The sequence below is a fragment of the Vigna unguiculata genome, chromosome 6 (assembly GCF_037176805.1).
Source record: "Vigna unguiculata cultivar grain cowpea cultivar isolate G323 ecotype 2 chromosome 6, ASM3717680v1, whole genome shotgun sequence".
Lineage (NCBI taxonomy): Eukaryota > Viridiplantae > Streptophyta > Magnoliopsida > Fabales > Fabaceae > Vigna > Vigna unguiculata.
In genome coordinates this window covers 30898443-30912364 of record NC_140797.1, presented here as the reverse complement: position 1 = coordinate 30912364, position 13922 = coordinate 30898443, and the positions used below count along the sequence as shown (strand labels likewise).

Sequence of the window (13922 nt, the reverse complement as noted above, 5' to 3'; positions counted from 1 at the left end):
CAATGCGTTTTGATTAAGTTAACTAATTTCAAGCTATACTTTTATTAATAGAACACTATTTCTAGAAATCTACCTAAAGAGTTTGAAGTCTTGATTGATAAGACTTATCTCTTCAAAGTTGAGTGCAAGAATGATTATACTAGCATATTTGATAAATCATTTAGATTTAAAAAAGTGTGCATGGATGAAAAAAATATTGAAAGCTTTACTGATGTTTAACTTAAATTTGTGGTAAGATGTGATTTTCTTTTTTCGTGTTATCATATATGAGTTGATTTTTTTTATGGTTTATTTGTTCATTGTAATCTTATTCTACGTTAATATCTGGTGGAGGATCTATACTCTACAAATGAAGAAGAAAGGAAATTAAAGTAGTTAACAAATGATATGTCATGTGATACCATTGCAAAGGTATGTCAAGATTACAAAATGATCTTGTGTACTGCTTTGTATATGCTGACTTTAGGAAATTACTTTTCAGGATTTGCTGATCAAGTTCACTAAAAAATCAAATCATGTTGAGACTCTAAGTGTTGATTTGACCACTATAGGATCAAGCCATGTTAAGAGTGATACTTTGACCACTAAAACAATAATTGATGTTGAAAGTGATGAGTGAACCCCTAAAGAATCAACTCATCTAGACAATCTTACCTTTGAGTTGGCCAACAAACTAGTTGTCCCTGCCCTTAAATGAGATTCTCGATTTGTGGTTCCAAAAAAGAAGATCCCATTGAAGATGTTGAAGAAAAATATCAAGATTGAGAAGTGACTTCTCTAATGTGACACTCCCAATTGTACTAGACTTTTTATTGGTTTTATGTTGCTTATGTTTATTTTTTGGAAAACATTTGCTTTCTTTTAGGTATGTGTACTAGTGACCAAGAACTTTTGTTGTTCTTATGTTGTTGTTGTTTGTTGTTTTCAAAACTTTGAGTTGAAGTTTATTCGTATTTGTTTTTGAACTTTAGTATTTGTTGCTAAACTTTTATTTCTACTTCTATTTGTTATTCTTAACTTAATGTTTTTCTGATCATAAATTGCTAGCTGAATAAAAAAGTGTTGATATTATTATATGTTGTCAACACTATAATCATGCTAGCTACATCAAATAAACAAATTTTATCGTGAATCATAAACTTCTGGTGCCTGTATGTGTATTGTGTTTTAAAAAATTTAATATTTCTATATCTTTATTGGTCTCAAATTGTTAAATGATTATTATAAAACTATTTGACGGAATCATATTCTTTGTTCTTTTATTTGTTATTGGCTAGGTTAATATTGTTTGTTCATACTATATTATATTGTGAAGAGAATACTTCATACCAGCTACATGTTTGTTTTTCTTTTTTGTTATTTTATTTACTTTTATTTTTTATTTTATAATAAATATATATGCGATCAATTACTTTGTTGGGTTAATAATTCATAATTTTGAAATAAGTGTTAAATATTTTTAGAATAAATCATAAGTGTGAAATATTTTTAAAATTTTTAATTGTATTGTTAATAATATTTGCTAGGTTAATAATTTCTATTTACAGTATATTCACAATACATGTTTTCTTTATTATTATTTCATTTAATGTTGTCAACTTTTACTCTTTTTTTTGTTGATAAATACATATTATATATTTTGTTTTTTATGTTTTTTTTGTTGTGTTGGTTGGATTTTGAAATACAAAAGTTAAAGAAGTTTGTAATTTTTTGGAAACATATTAATTATTTGTAAATGAAAATACAATGGTATGGGTTGACGTTTTAAGCAGCACAGCCATACACGCACATTCATTTGTATTCGTTGGGCCTGGCATAATAATTTAATCTTTTGCATTTTAGTTTCATTTTAATTAATACCTTATTTAATTGTATTTTAGTTTTTACTTATAATTTTTAAATCATTATATTAAAACTCTTTTAAAGAATCATATTTTTTTGTTATTTTAATTATTATTTGCTGGGTTAATAATGTTTTTTTACATTATATCATATTGTGAAGAAAAACTATCATAACAACTACATGTGTTTTTTTCTTTTTTATTATTTTCTCAACTTCTATATATATTTTTACAATAAATACATACGAGATTAATCACTTTGATGCGTTAATAATTCATAACTCTGATTTTTTTTTTTAACTTTTTAAGTGTTGTTAAAAATATTTTGCTGGACTAATAATTTCTATTCACAATATTTCATTTTGTCAAGAATAACCATCATTCCACTTATATATATATTTTTAATTTTTTTAATTATTTAATTTAATGTTGTGAACTTTTATTTTCTTTTTTATAATAAATACACACTATTTTTTTATGTTTTTTTTTCTTTTGGTTGGATTTTTAGATACAAAAGCTAAAGAAAATTGATTTTTGTTTTCAAAAACAGATTAATTATTTGTAAATGAAAATAGAATGAGATACTCGACTAGGTTGACATTTTAAGCAACCAAGCCATACGCGCACATTCATTTTCATTCGTTGTGCCAGTCATAATAATTTAATCTCTTGCACTTTGATTTTATTTTAATCATTTCATATTTAATTGTATTTTATTTTGTAGTTATATTTTTTAAATTCATGGCTTTCAGTTATGTGAGAACTGAAATTAATTTTTTTCCACTTAATTGTTAACGTTTGAAATAACATTTATCATTATTGTTATCATTTTTTAAATTCATTATTTTTTCCTTATTTATCTGTAAAATTATTTTGTATGATTTTTTAAAGATAACAAATAAAACACACATTGACCTTTTGGGAAAGTTGATAATTTTTTGGAATTGATGTACTTAAAAAACTTTCATGTGTCTTAAAAAAAGATGTCTTTTTAATTCAAATTTAATAAAACCTTTTTATTTACGATGATCTTTTTTCAAAATCTTTTTTTTTCGGTCATCTCTGTTCTCCACTTTTTATATTTTGTTGTGCTATCTTTCAAAATCTTTTTTCAGTCATATTAGTTTGAAAATTTTAAAGAAATATGTTCTTTGTGGCTTCATCTGTCTTTGTTTATTATAAAAGTTAATTCTTTCTGCCATCATGGATGCATGCTTCTTTCTTGAAAGCTTCGATGAGTAGTGCATTTTTTTTTCTTCTGGAAATCTTACTTTTCTCTGTTTATTCTAAAAATCTAAAATTTGTTCCACATCGTATTATTTGTCTGTGTATTATTAAGATAGAAACTTTCTTCCATCATTAGTGCATCATTTTTTCTATAGATCTTAATATTTTTGTTTGTATTATCAAAATTAAATCTTTCTTCCATCATAAGTTTATTATTTGTCTCTGTATGTGTACATTACAATATTCTTTAAATAGTATTCATCAATATCTATACTATGAGGGTAGACTAAATGTAGAAAAAATTCTCTACTTTGAGTGTTGACTATTTTTCAAGCATAGTACGAATCGGTTGGACAAAAAGACACTATATTAGAGATGCACATTCTGAAATGCAACATAGCAGTGTCTGTAAATTACCATTTTGTACATTTCAGACCAATTTTATTTGCAAAAGATACACTGTTAAAGATATCCAATTATGTGTTTAAGTTTTTTTATTTCCATATAAATGATTGGTGCCAACTTAGGAATAATATGAATGGAATACTCCAAATGGTCTCAAACATAGACATATAATTATGTCTATGTTTATTTCTTTATTATTAATTATGAATAAAAACTAGTTTTTGTTATCCAACCTCTTTTCAATGTGTAAACAAAGATATCACACCACCACAATCAAATACTCCAATAAAGATATCTAATTTTCTTAAAACAACATTTGGTCATTGAAAAGAAAGAAGTTATATCATACACTTTTGAGCTCAAGTAAATTTTGTTCAATACTCACAAGAAATTGATGGAAATGATTCAAGAGATGCAAAAAAAAAAAAAAAAGACCATTTTTTTTAGAAAAGATTTCAAATAGAATTAGCAAGTCCTAAGGTAAAATAAATATCTTTTTCTTACATTACATTCTAAAATGTCTTCAGTTTTCTTTTTCAATTCATTTGTTATTCAAACTTCTTCAAATTTAATTCCTATACTGGTTATCCAATACTATACTATGAAAATGGAGATGTTAATGTTAGTAATTCTGGGTCATATATATATATATATATATATATATATATATATATATGATACATAATTAAATGTGTTAGGGTCATTATTTATAAAGCCAAATAATAAAGTGATCTGACTAAATTAAAGATTTGGCTAAAGGCATATGTCATGAAAATAAATATTGTATAGAGACCAGTTAGTAATTTTTAATTTGATGAGGGGCCAAATTAGAAATACTAAAACTTAAGTAATTCAGTTTATAAATGGTCGTGGTCCCTTTGTGAGAGCACATAGAGTCATAACGTACTTTTCCTGTTGAGTTTATGATTGATTATTAGAATCAATATTAGGATCATATTCTGCGTTTAAAGGTTACATGTGGTATCAAAGCCACCCATACTTGATTCATGTTTGTCTTTGGTTAATTTAATTAATTTCTATTCAGAACCCTAAATCCCTAATTCTAAAACCCTTAATCCCAATTTTGTTTTTGGGAGAAAAACCCCAAATTGAGAATCCTAGGGTTTCTTAAAACCCTAATTGAAGTAAATTATTTTAATTAATTTTGAATTTTGGGTTCAAGATATTTGAACATAAGGATTTATATTTTAGAATATAAATAATTTTATTTATTTATTTTATATATTTTTTGGTTGTTTAATATACAAAATAAATATATTTGGTTTTGGAATAAATAAAAACCCCAAATTAAGGATCCTAGGGTTTCTTAAAACCCTAATTGAAGTAAATTATTTTAATCAATTTTGAATTTTGGGTTCAAGACATTTGAACATAAGGATTTATATTTTAGAATATAAATAATTTTATTTATTTTATATATTTTTTTGGTTGTTTAATATATAAAATAAATATATTTGGTTTTGGAATAAATATATAATCAAATTTTGGTTTTGTTTAATATTTTAAATGAATTAATTGAATCAAGAAGTCACCAAAGTGACATCTCTTGAGTAGATAGTTCGTGAAAAATGTTAAATGTTGGTGTTTATGTACATTCATGCGGGTAATGATCGGCCCAAAGGAAGATTAATATTTGGCCGAATTGCATACACACATGCGATGATAAACGTGTGATAATTATAAGGATTTGCTTTGTCGATGATAAATTAATCCAAAGATTGATTTGTTGTTGGACGTGCTTTATTATCAATGTTTGATCATTACAACAAGATACCCCTAGCAGTTAGTATTACTGTCCAAAGACTTGATATTAATGGTGCATTGGGTGTTTTGGGATAGGTTAAACCATTATTTGAATATATATTTATAATGATTTATTTTATTATGTGAGCATAATTATTTAATTCCTCTTGTTTTATATACAACTACAATTGCTTCTGCATCTGCTAATATGAATTCTGTTCTGATCCTCAACGGAACATTTTTAAGGACTGGAAAAGGAACATGGAAATTGTTCTCAACTGCATAAGTCTAAAGCATAGTCTTGCTATGGTCTGTTATGAGGTCAATTTAGCGTTAGTACCTAGTAACACTTGGTGGTTAGACTCAGGTGCTACTACTAACATCAGTGTTTCTATGAAGGGTTGCCTGAACTACCGGAAGTCAACTGATTCTGAAAGATGGATATATGTTGGAAATGGCAAATCGGTGGAGGTGGATGCTATTGGGCATTTTAGATTATTATTATGTACTGGTTTTTATTTGGATTTGAAAGACACTTTTGTTGTGCCGTCATTTAGACAAAACTTAATTTCAGTTTCTTATTTGGACAAATCCGGTTATTCTTGTTCATTTGGAAACAATGAATTTAGTTTGTCTTTTAATTCAAATATTGTTGGAACTGGTTCACTTTTGGCTTATGATAATCTATATTTGCTTGATACTGTGACCACCTATAATGAAACCCTACAAAAATCTGTTCTCTTTTTCTGTTGAGTGAATATAATTTATACTCCAACCTATTCTAGCTTGCTTTAAGATGAATGAGATTTATAGCTCACATAAGATGAATGAGCTAGCATACCCTCATCATCAACTTTCAAGTCATTTTTAACATGATCAAAATCCAGAAGAACCCTATCGTCAAGTGCATTAGGATTCTGCACATAATACACAAACACCACAACTTGATATTAAGAAACCGAAAGATGAAGCAAGAGAAAAGAAAATGTTCTTGTTCAAACCCAACTTACCTGAATGGTTATAAGGTCATCCCTTTTGAATGGCTCATCAGTGAGGAGCTCCTTCCAGTTTTTTGTCTTAATATAAATTCCCTTCAGTGTCCTAACAGGGTCTTGTGAAGAGGAAATAACTAGATATTACCATCTTACACCAATTACAATCAATACAAGCATAAGGGTACACATTCATAAATTGTGATTAGGTGTCAAGGTTTCCATACTTGGACCTTGAAGCTTTTGCAAGATAACATCCATGTCAAAAGTGACGCTGCAATAGATGTGTGTTAAGCAGCACAACCTCCACACACAATACTTATGTCAGACAGTAAAAAAGACATGTTAACATGTAGTCAAATGTTTTTGGAGGATAAATCACATAAAATTTCAGCAAGAATGATAGGAATTTGCAAGTAAAATAATAAGTTATGTGGTTCTCCTATTCCATCCTAAGATGTAGCAAGCTTGAGTAGTGATCTAAGGTCAAGGGCATTCAACAATGCTTTTTCAGAAGGAATGATCTTAATCCCTATTCAATGCTCCTTCAGTGCCATTGTCTTCTTTTGCAGTGATTTTCTTTTCTTTCCTTTTTTGGGGGTATCAAAGCCTATTTATATCTTTGTCCAATCATCACAGTATTTCACTGCATGAGTAGCAACATCACCTAGCCTAGCAATTTCGTTTCTACATCAGGAAAGTCTCTCAAATTACACACTTATCATATCATGAATTCCACCACCAAATGCTTTGAGAGATCAATGGTTTTAAGCATGCTTCAAAAGTATAGGACTAAGGGACTTACACAAACGAGCAACCAGACCTTCTATGCCTTCTCTTCCTAGCCATTTCTTTCCTCCTTAGAGCTTGAAGCACAACTTTAATTGCGGTATCAAACACTGCTTTCACATCCTAGCCATTTCTTTTTTTTATCAGCTTTATTTTATAATGATAACTTATTTAAAATTATATTAAAAGTAAAAAAAAAAATTGGTAAACAAAAAGCCTTAAATGACTATTATATAGGAAAAGACAGAATATTAAATAGCAAGTAGCCAATGCTAACCTCTTTTGACTTGGTTAAATACACTAGAATCAACATTAGAGCATCTCCATAAATCTTAAATTGTTAGGATATTAAATATAACATTTATATGGAATAGGCCAAATTTGTGTGTTCCCTTTTCCAGTTTTTGATTAATAAATTGACATACCTTACATGACTTTTATTGCTCAACTATCTAAAGAATTGACATGTTAAGCATTGAATTGGTACCGTACTATTTCAATCAATTCTTCTATCTATGTATATGTTTGGAATACGAATTAGGTAATACACACATAAATATGATTTGAAAGTTAGGTCTTCAAAATTGAGGCGCATCCAGTGTATTAAGGGAATAAAGGAAATTTTTCCTACCCTTGATAATAGTAAGTGTTCAATGCATTTGTAATCTCAAATTACTTGTTCTGCTTTGCCAGCAATGTACAAATTTAGGTACAAATTTTAAAAGTCATAACAACAATAAGTAGTGCATAAAAACAAAAATAGTTAAATTTAAAGCCACTACCTGTTGAGTCTTTGAACTGCACTCAATGTAAGTTGCAACACCTATTTGTTTCCTCAGTTCTTCCCCCTATAACCAATGTGACATGATTGAAATGCAGAAGTTTAAGAGCACATAAATGCTCTGTTGAAAACTGTCCATTATTGATAACTCCTAATAGCCTAATACAATGAAAACATGCATGTTCTACAATAGTAAAGCCACATACAAGCCTAAACAATAATCTAACAACTACAGACTTAGGCTTTGTTGGAATATGGGCCTAGAAATATCATCTTAGGAAAAAAATTTCCATTTTTCAAAATTTCTTTGAAGTAAACAATAGGAGTTGTTATGAAATAACAAATCAGCTTGCCATAGCCAATTCAAAGGAGTATCTGTCATATGCAGTGGATTTATTCATCTTACATTGGTGAGCAATAATTTACATTGATTATTGTCGATGTATAATTTTGATTACTTAATTCTCACTTTAAGAATATATGTATTTTAGTTTTCAAATGATAATTTATTCAATTATATAATCAAGACATGTGTCATATTACTTACCTCTGTCTCTTCCATTGTAGTACATATCAATAAAGCAGTTTGATATGCACCATTGAAAAGATAATGCGTAAAGTCCTTAATTTAACATGAAAAGTAGCCAATGGTCTCTTGGAAAATTTTTTTTTTACTGATATAAATATGTAATCAGGTTGGAGAAGATGAATTCAGGTTGGAGAACAAAACTGTCGAAACTGTCACACCAGCTACTTCTGGGATTGATCCTTTACCTCTTTACATGGCTACATCATCAACTGAGCATAGTAAAGGTCGGTTAGATGTGTGGGAGCATTTTACCAAACAAGATCCTTATTCTGAGAAGAAGGCTAAGTGCAATTACTGTGGTGATTTGATTAAATATTTGGCTGGAACAAGTGGGACGAGGAATCATTTGATAAGATGCAAGGAAAATCCAAATAGAGAAGCATTCAAAAGGAAAAAAATGTCATCATCAACTACAGAAGGGGCTAGTGGTGGCCCTTCACCAACAATTTCTAAGTTTGACCAAAATGCATCTCGAATGAAGTTGGTGAAGATGTTTGTGAAGTCCGAGCTTCCTTTTCGATTTGTGGAAGATGAAGACTTCCGTGACTTTGTACGATCCTTGCAGCCACGGTTTGAGGTCCCATATCGCACTACATTGAGGCGTGAAATGTGGGAACTCTATGAAGAGGAAAAAGCAAAGTTAAAAATTTTTCTATCAAAGCAGTGTGGGAGGGTTTGCTTAACTACAGACACATGGACTTCAATCCAAAACCTAAACTACATGAGTTTAACAGCTCACTTTATTGATGAAGATTGGAAGCTTCATAAGAAAATTTTGAATTTTTCTCAAACAACAGGTCATTCAGGGGAGCTCATTGCTAAACATGTTGAGGCTTGTTTGAATAACTGGGAGTTGAAGCGAGTCCTTAGTGTCACTGTGGATAATGCTACAGCAAATGATGTTAGGGTCCAATACCTCAAAAGAAGGATGTTATCATGGAATTGTCTTGTCTTAAAGGGAGAATACCATTCTTAAAGATGTTTTATGACTCTACCATGCGGATTTCTAGTTCTTCTTATGTCACTAGTCATATGTATATGAAGGAAGTGTTTGGAATTGGTAAAAAGATTCGACAATATTCTGAGAGTACTGATGTGAGCATAAGATTGATGGCAATGAGGATGAAGGGTAAGTATGACAAATATTGGGGAAATCCCAATGGAATTAATATCTTATTAGTGATTGTTGTTGTGCTTGACCCAAGGAGTAAGTTGGATTTTGTTAATTACTTTATTGACTATATATTTGAACCTAGCATGGCCAGTGGATTGAAATCAAAATTATTGTCATCTTTAAAAACACTTTATGATCAATATCAAGGGGTTGAGGAGGGTTCTCAAAGTAGCCAACAAGAATCCCAACTAGATGATGAAGATGATGATCCTCATGGCATGAGCTTCTACCTAAGAGCTACAGGACGTAGATTTGATTATATATCAGAGCTTGATAAATATTTGAGAGAGGATCCTGAACCTTATACAAAGTCAGTTGAGCTTGATGTTTTACATTGGTGGAAGGTCAACTCAACTAGATTTCCTATCCTTGCAAACATGGCTCGAGAGGTGTTAGCTATTCCCATCTCTACCGTAGCATCAGAGTGTGCATTCAGTACAGGAGGAAGGGTGGTTAATCCTTATCGTAGTTGCCTAACGCCTAAAATAGTGGAAGTACTTGTTTGCACACAAGATTGGTTAAGAGGAACACCTTTCTCTATACTTTTTAATGAGGATCCTAAAGAGCTTGATGAATTTGAGCAAGGTGAGTTTATATGAAAACTTTATATATTTTTTGGTTGATACTTTATATGAAAGCCTAAAATATATATTTTTTTTGTAGATATAACTTCTCAAGACGAAGTGGGACCTTCAAGTGCAATTAATTTAGATGATTGAAGATGTATTAAGATGTATTAACATTTTGATGTTGTTTATGGGAGAACCTACTGGAGAACCTATGTATTAAGATGTATAAATATTTTGATTTTGGTGTATTGAAGTATGAGGCTTATTTCAAGTATTATTTTCTAAGCACTTTCAAATTATAAACTTTATATTATTATTGCGTATTACAATCATATGTAATTAGTGCAATTCGGTTCAAAATAATGCAATTCAGTTCAAAAACAGTGCAATTCAGTTAAAAAACAATGCAATTCAGTTCAAAATTAATGCAATTCGATTCAAAAATAGTACAATTCGGTTCAAAAATAGTGAAGTTTATTCAAAATCAGTGCAATTCGATTCAAAAACGGTTCAAAAATAGTGTAGTTAAGTTAAAAATTAGTGCAGTTCAGTAAAAAATAGTGCAGTTCAGTTAAAAAATAGTGCAGTTCAGTTAAAAAATAGTGCAGTTCATAAAACAGTTCAGTTTATAACAGTTCAATTTATAACAGTTCAGTACAGTTCATATTATAGTGCAGTGCAGTTCAGTACAGTGCAGTTCAATCCAGTTTATTTTTCAGAAAAACAGTTCAGTTCGTCTAAACTGTTTTTCAGTTCAGTGCAGTTCATACGAACTGTTTTTTAGTTCAATACAGTTTTTGGTAGTTCAGTTCAGTACAATTATTTTTGCCCAGCCCTACTCACAGTTGCCCCATAACTACTTATGGGAACAACAATCACCGGCACGTTGAACCCGTCCACCAAGCTCACGTCATAATAGTCAGTATCGTTGATGTCTAAACTGAACTCCACCAGCGTGTTCGGTGGAGACCCTTGTCTTCCATTACATGCTATCTTGCCAGAACTGCAGTCGCCGGTAGCACAAGAGAATTTTCTGGTAACCGAGTCGGTGGTGCAGAGTGTACGGCCCCAGATTCGACCCACCCAATTCACGGGTACATTGACGCTCGAATTTTCGCCGCTTGGCAAAACGAACCCCGTCGTTGAAAGACTGACGTTACTGCTCAAAGCTGGCCACACCGTGTAGTTGCATTGGTTGATCAAGGTCATTTGGGCGGAATTGATCCCTGTAAATTAGGTAATGTAAATTAGGTAATGTTAAAATTGAATTGAAGCTAATCCTTGGAAAAAATTAGATCGAACCTGATGAATGAAGGGTTAATGATACCAAAAGTGAGAAGAACCATGTTGAGAATGAAAAACGAAAAAATGGAGAATATGACGAAGCGAATATAAGGGCAATGAAAAGTGTGGCTTTTCTCTGAATGAATTCGTAACGTGTACGTCGTCATGCCTAACCCCCGACAATGCTGTCCGAGACACTGATCTTTTTCGAAAGGACGCTTGTTGACTAGTTGACTGCAGACTGCAATAGTATTACTAAAGTCATTAAACAATTATTTGTGTTTGAATTTTATTTCCATGAAATATATTTTCGAAATATTGTTTTAGACAAAAAAAAATGGATTTTTAAAAGTGGTTAGCAATTGATAAGTTTTACAATCATTTTTAAAGTGGTATAGATACCTAAATTCAAAAGCAACCGATAATTATATTTATAATAACAAAAACAATATATTTTTAGTAATCAATTTCTTTTCATAATCATAATCATGATAACTAATTTTAACGATCAATTATTAATTAATTATAATTTTTTATTTATAATAATAATAATGATTTTAATAATTTTAATTTTTAATTTTATAAATTAATATCTAAATTATTTATTATAATTATTAATCATTACTACCACTAAAATGGCAGGAGCAATGGTCTTGACCCCATCTAAAGAAAAGCAGTGACGGTGAACGGAGACTTTATTTTCTTTCTTGGTGGTTTTTTGACTGATTCACTGCAATGGTATTAGTAACAGGGATGACAACAGGAGGAGGGGTGACTCGGTTTCCTTATCCTATATCTAATTTTGCAGAAAATTTTTAACCCATTTCTATATTTAAATTTAACATATAACAAATTTTTATCTTATTCTTATTCTTATCGGATAACAGATATAACTCTGTATTCATATATTTATCTATTTTCTTATTACTTAATATTAATTTTAATTAACTTTTATAAAATGATAAAAAAATTATAGTAAAGAAATATAATATTATCAAATATTCAATATTAGAACGAAAGTTGTTTTTTTTCGATACAAAATACTTTGAAATACATTATAGTTGTTTACATTTTAGATTAGAATACCAAATAAAATTTTATGAAAATCAAAATATTTATTAAATTTTGAAACATTATTGAAATCTAGTTCATAAAAGTTAAAAATATTTAAAAAAATATATAAAATAAAAATAAATATTCAAATTAAAATATATTTTTAAAAGTTTGTTTACTTAAATTTTTTAAATTCTAATGAATCTCTTTTTATACACTAATAAAAGTTACAATACATCACTTAATCAAAATGATGCAAAGAACAACTAATAAACATAATAATAAAATTTTGAGATACATATTGTATCTTTTGAACTCTAATATATGTTGGATGGTGATAAAAAGATATTCATGACAATTACATTAAATTTTTATATTGTAGTAAATAAAATTTATTTATACAATTATACTGAAAAAATTAGAGTATGATTGATAATGAGTTACAAAATAAAAAATAATTAGATAAAATATATCAAAATAGTATTCTATGATGAAAATAAACAACAAATATAAATATTAAAAAATTAACAAATGTGTGTCTTAGAAACAATTTGAGAGACTATTAAAAAAAATCGCACAAAGAAAAAATAAATGTACAATTAAGGGTATGATAAGATGAAAAATAACTTAGAAATCTAAAAAAAAAATTCAAATATCAACACATATACTCAATGGTTGAGAAATAACGAAAATTATTTTAGTGAAACAAAAGAGTTCTTCAAATGAAACAAAAATGAATTATAATAAGTAAATAATTTTTTTTATATTACTTAGTAAATAAAAGATTTATGCTATTAAACGCTTAAATTGAGAGTATTAAACATTCTCATGTGAAAGGAAAATATATAATAAATAAAAATATTAAAAAATAATAGAAATATTCAAATCTGAGACATAAAATTTTTTAATTAACATACATCATTTTTTACATAAAGGTTATTGTAAGATGAAAAATATATTGGAGAAGCGAAAAATAGAAAGTATATATATATATATATATATATATATATATACATGTGTGTGTATTGTGAATATTTTAATAATTTTAATAGAGACGAAGATATGATGGGAACGAGGATATGTACATCCTCATCCCCATCCCCATACCCAATTGAAAAAGTCGAAAATTTTCCATACCAGTCAATGCGAGGATTTTTCGTCAATAATACAGGTACAAGTTCAAACAAGTGAATCAAATTCGGCTTATTTCTTAGTGAGCCAAAAATTTTACAATCCAGTTCAACTCACCACAGTTAAATGGGTTGACTCACTAACCTATATAAAAGTAAAAAATATTTTTAATTATTTTTAAATATTCAAATTTGTGGGATCTCAAAGATATCAAGAAATACAGATAAATATAATGAAATCAGTGTTTTTTTTCTAATACAAATATAAAAAGTAATTTAAAAAAAAAAAAAATAGGTGGGTTGGGAGTTAAGTGAGTTTAACTC

At 28.8% G+C, this 13922-nt stretch overlaps 1 long non-coding RNA gene across 1 annotated transcript; it reads right to left on the bottom strand.

Moving 5' to 3' along the window:
• Positions 1 to 10739: 10739 nt before the first annotated feature.
• On the bottom strand, positions 10740 to 11552 carry LOC114187522 (uncharacterized). Its single transcript, XR_014995546.1, has 2 exons — positions 11434 to 11552; positions 10740 to 11357 (listed from the first exon to the last, which is right to left on the bottom strand). It is a non-coding gene; the product is annotated as an uncharacterized LOC114187522 (long non-coding RNA).
• Between the last annotated feature and the right edge of the window lie 2370 nt (positions 11553 to 13922).